This window comes from Nuphar pumila, chromosome 4, assembly GCF_984573655.1.
Source record: "Nuphar pumila chromosome 4, dmNupPumi1.hap1.1, whole genome shotgun sequence".
NCBI classification, from domain to species: Eukaryota; Viridiplantae; Streptophyta; class Magnoliopsida; order Nymphaeales; family Nymphaeaceae; genus Nuphar; species Nuphar pumila.
In genome coordinates, this window is record NC_143252.1 from 88,724,053 (window position 1) to 88,730,052 (window position 6,000).

Genomic DNA, 6,000 nt, shown 5'->3' on the forward strand with positions numbered 1-6,000 from the left:
AAGAACATTTTTTCAATTTGTCATTAGATACTTGTTGATTTCAAAAACCTTTATTGCACAAACTACCTCAGAATACCTTCAACATTACCTCTGAAAAAGTGAAGCTTTTACGAAGATGGATTCAAAATTTAAAATCTTTCTATTGGCCAACCAAAAGGATGAAGAATAAATCCTCGATATGGCCAGCAAAGAAAATTCAATGTTGTCACAAAGCCATAAGTGATTGATATTGATCGCAGTCAATGGCACATTTTTAAAGGCCATTCTTGTAAAGACAAGGCAGTCGAAATATCCTGGGTAAGAAAGAAAATCCACTCAATTTCATATCTCCTCAATCATTTAAGTTGTAATTAAATATCTGCAAAAGAGATCTCTCAATCATCATCAAGTTGAAGACTGGTGGATGAGTTAGACCCCCGGGGCTAAAGAAGATTTGGATCATCTCCAAGATGAAGGAGATTGTGACAAATCCTTATAGGAAAAGTTCAGATCACCGCCAAGTTTAGGACGAGTGCACTGAACCTCTCGACAAACCCTAAAAGATATTTGATTTCAGCTATCATTAAGAGATTTCTAACCAAAAATACAATATCATCAGTATAATTCCTAAGAGAAGAAGAAGGATCAGAACATCTGCAAGTTGAAGGAGTTTGTGACGTACCCTTCAAAAAAAAAAAAGAAAAGTCAGGACATCTCCAAAATGAAGGATGATGCAATAAACTTCTCCCCAAAAAACCCAAGAGAGCTCCAATTCTGTCTCAAAAAGAGTGCAACAAGATCATCATGAGAAAAGAATCCCAGGATATCAAACTGCTAAATCTGCCAAGAATCTTCTTTGATTTTGTGAAATTCTATTATCAATATTCTTTCATAATGTTAATCTTTTCTTTTCTATTCATACCAAGGAAATTGATAGCTTCCTTGAAAGAAAGTCAATTGCAAGCAATTTGAATTTGAATCTTGATTTTACGGAGTTAAACCCGATTGGAAGTAATACTTCAGGTAGAAAAGAGGGAATATTTTCACACCAACATGCATCATTTTCAATTATTTTGAATCAACAATAATTTTCAACATTTTGACAATATTTTCTAGCTATCTTGACGTGAAGTGAGAGCTTGATGTCTGCTTTGATACATCCTAACACCATTTGGGACTTGATAACGGGAGTTTTCAAGATTCATTTCCTTCTTTGGTATAATCTGAGTGCCTGGGCTCTCAAATTCGCACACTTCCCTGTGTACCCCCACTATCCCACCATAGACAGTTCCCGTTCAGGGTAAGGGTTAAACCTGAATTGTTTCTGCAAAAGGTCATCTGTCTTAAAAGTTATTCAGTCTTAGTAATGAGACGTCCAAGATCAATCCCTTTTCAAGCTTTAGGGAACCCCCCTTCTTCCTTTTGCAAACCCCTTTTGGATTTATTGTGCAAAATTCGAAGGTCCCATCATGGTTTCTTTTTTCGAGGATTCCCTCGTCCCCTTCAGGTTAAGGGTTAAGCTTGAACCTCATTTTTTCATGAGGTATCATCCCCATCAGGTTAAGGGTTAAGCCTGAACCTCATTTTTTCATGAGGTATCGTCCCCTTCAGGTTAAGAGTTAAGCCTGAACCTCATTTTTCCACAAGATATCGTCCCCTTTAGGTTAAGGGTTAAGCCTGAACCTCGTTCTTCCATGAGGTATTTTTTGTCCCATCCAGGTTAAGAGCTAAGCCTAAGCCTCATCTCGATAAGGTGAATTTTCTTCTTTGTTCATCATTTCATATCTATCATAATCACCTGAACTAGTTCTTTCATACCCAGTCAGATTCTTCTAATTGGGGCATTTTTATAGTCCAAATTTGGTGTGTTTTTCTTTGCCACTAAGCTCAGCTTTCAACCGGCTTAGTAGCAAAGAGGGGCATCTGTAAACACCCTAAATTTTCACCCTCATTCACAAACACCTGCCTCTTGCCACTGGAACCCACTCTCGGTAGTCTTCAAGGAACCAACTCGTCAAAATCTGAGCCAGGATGTTCACAACCCAAATTTTATAAAAAATTCAATACTCCACCTTACAATCAAGATTCAATCCTTATTTTGGAACGATTTTCAGTTGTCAGTTCTCATCCTCAGATGAGAATCTCTAAATTCTTCGCCTCTGCTGGGGGTCTGAGATTCCAAGTCCCTCATTTAGGGTCTACATTTCATGTGTCATTGCATATCATTACATGCATTTGGCATATCATTTCACTGTATTACATAGCACTGCATGTCATTTCATCTCATTATCAAGATCCAGCACTCCTATTTTCAATATGTTGAATCCAGATTCGAGTTTTTAAACTTTTCTTTCAAAAGCAATTTCAAATACCTGGGTTTTAAATCGACATTCTACAATTTTCCAACCCCCAGGATCTTATATTTTAAATGTTTTTCTCAGAAAACAATCTGGATTCATTTTAAACTCAATTTCAACTGATTCCAATCCTCAGATGAGACCCATCCAGGTGATGTCGATTCTGGATTCCTTCATTTATCAAATTTTTTAAAAATCTCAGAGTCCTGGTTGGATCAGAACTCTGTCTTTTCATCTTTTTAAATCTTTTCAAAACTTCATTTTGATTTTAAACCAGATGTAGTCATACCCCTTGCCCATTCTTATCATTTTTGGCCAAAATCACAAAATCTTAGTCCGATCAGGACTCTTTTTCTAGAGTTCTAGTTGGATCAAGACTCTTTTTTTGGAGTCTCAGTTGGATCAGAACTCTACCTTTTACTACCATTTTACCTGTTTTTGAGAAAATCTTTCAAAATCCTTCATTTTGGCCAAAATTTTAGAGTCCCATTCGAATTAGGACTTTTTCTCAGAGTTCTAATTGAATCAAGACTCTATCCCGATTTCACCCTTTACTGTTGTTCTTCACTCATTTTCAAAACCTTCTCATATGATTTTCAAAATCTTCTATTTTAGCCAAAATTCTAGAGTTCTAACCGAATCAGGACTCTTTTTTCAGAGTTTTAGTCGGATTAAGACTCTATCTTTCATCGCTATTCTGCTTGTTTTTAACCAAATCTTTCAAAGAGAAGTCAAAAACTCAGAGTTTTAGTTGAATCAAGACTCTGTTTGAAGAGTCCCAATTGGATCAGGACTCTGACCTTGATTTTAATTTTGAGAGAATCCTTTCAAAATCTCTTCATTTATCTTTCTAAATTTCAAAATTGTTGCATTTCTATCACAGAGTTTCAAAATTCTGGGATTTTATCCTAGAGTTCTGATCGAATCAGGACTCTATCCTGAGTTCATGTTCTCAATTCATTTTCACTGGTTTTCAAAAGTTCCTTTTAAAGTCTCATCATTTGTTTCCTAGAAAATCAAAATTTCTCAGAATCCTAGTCAGATCAGGACTCTGAACCAGACTTAAATTTTATCTTATTTTTAAAACAACACAATAAACACAAGATTTATACTGGTTTGGCCGAGTTACTAACCTACATCCAGTCCTCAAGTAAAACACTTGAGCCTTCCACTATAAAATATGTATTATGAGATAAATAGTACAATACCTTCTTCCTCAGAGGTCTACTTCTCTCAACAGAGAAGGGAAACACAACAAAGTCTATAGACTTTAGGAATATGGCCATCTTGCATTTTCAATATCCATAGTTCGTGCCATTGAAAAAAGGAGGGCGAGACGAGTGTTAACCTTCGATGTCACGAACATAAGAGGTTGATGTCATTTGTGTTGAAAGACTTGTTATGTCAAAACCAGCAAAACCTGCTCTGATACCAAATGAAATTCCACTAGAGGGGGGTGAATAGTAAAATATGATGCAAATCGATAAAATAAAATAAAAAGATAATAAGGCACAACACAATAAACACAAGATTTATACTAGTTCGGCAGAGTTACTAACCTACATCCAGTCCTCAAGTAAAACACTTGAACCTTCCACTATAAAATTTGTCTTACGGGATAAATAGTACAACACCCTCTTCCTCAAAGGTCTACTTCTCTCAACAGAGAAGGGAAACACCCTCTTCTTCAGAGGTCTACTTCTCTCAACGGAGAAGGGATACAACAGTAAACAGAAAGTTAAAACACTTTTCTATAGAACCTTCAGAATGATATGCAGAGTATGAATGCACGTATGAAGATTCTCTCAGAATGTTCTCTCTTTTGAAAATAGGCAGAATAATCTTTCAGGAGAACAAAATGTTCTTTTTCTTTTTCTTCACACACTTCATTCTTTTGTCAGAGAGCTTTTCTTGTATTTTTCTCTTTCTTTTTCTAAGCTCTTTTTTAGTGTGTCGAGCAAGAATATTTCTCTTTTGAAAGCTCACATCAATGTTGTATTGAAATATTGTTTGTCTGTATATATAGGTCTTAAAAAGTAGTCGTTGCTTTTTCTTTTTTTTTTAAATGCTTTGAAATATTTGTCCTTTTGTGATGTGAGATGTAAGGTCATCTCAAAAACAACTTTTATGAGAAAAGGTGTGAAATGATATGTTGCTTTTTTAAAAAGTCGTCATTCCATAAATTAAAGAATTGTTAAGTAATAAATGTTTGGTGCATAATGATACTTTCTTCAAGTCGTCATTTCTAAATTTAAATATCTGAGGTACACTATACGTTGGTGTATTATAAATAAGTTTTAGTTTGTAATGTGTCTTTTCTTAAATTAATGTTTTGTAGTACATTAGACATTGAGTTTATTTTTATTACAAAATGTCACTTTTTTGTTTAAATGCATGTAATTACATTAAATGCTTGTTTAGTGCTTTATTTTGCAAATAGTCATTTCTTGAGTAAATGCTTTTGAAGTACCATTTAATGCTTACTAAAAGAATGATGACTTCAAATATAAGTCGTCACTTTTTGAGTGAGTGTTTCATGAATTTTAGTGCTTAATAAATAAATGGTTATTTCTTAAATTGATTGTTTTCAACAATAAATATTTGTGTGTAAAATAATATTTATTTTCTCAATTCGTCATTTCTAAAATGAATGATTTGAAGTTTAATACATACTAGAGTAATACTTATATTATAAATAGTCATTTCTCAAATAAATGATTGTTTATAGTGAATCCATACATCTTTTCACCATTTATCTTTTCTTATATGTTTATATATTATGAAACAAAATTTCTTACGTAAATGTTTGTGTATTATGAACAAATTCATTTTGTCTTTTCTTACATAAATGCTTTTGAAATCATGAGCTTTTATATCTTGTCAAATTGTCTTTTTCATAAATGCTTGTAGGAAGTACAATTAATGCTTTTGAAATCATGAGCTATTATATCTTGTCAATTTAGTTTTTTCATAAATGCTTTTAGGAAGTATAATGATTTGTTTCAAAAAGGTGTTTTTGAAATACTATAATATACATAACGTATCTTTTTTATGAAAGCTTGAGTTTTTGTAAATGAATGGCTTGTATGATTTCAAAGCATATAGTCTAATATGAAATATGCATGCTTCTGAAGGTTTTGTTACATATGACTCTAAAGAAGAAAAAAATCTTCATCTTGAAGTAGCCGATCTTCTTGGATAATCTTTAATGCATCTCTTTGGCTCATCAAGCTTTTTCTTCAGAGTAATATGATTGAATCAAATTGTTGCACTTGATCAAGTTGTCTCCACTCTTCTTAAGTGAAATAACCTTGCATCAAATACACGTTAAATGCATAGTACTTCATATCCAATCATAATATAACATATTCAGTTTCATATATGATAGCATATCATATTTATCATATCTCATGAAAGCATATCATGTATTTATCATGTATCATATATATGCATCATGAAAGCATATCATATTTATCATGTATCATCAAAACATAGTTTCTCAACATTTTCCCGCTTTTTTATGATGACAATATATGCTCCCCCTGTCAATAAATCATATATATATATATATAATGTTTTAAATATGATATCAAAACACAAAAAAATGCATTTTATGAAAAAATAGCAGTCATAAAGAAAACAATAAACAATGTGGGTATCATTT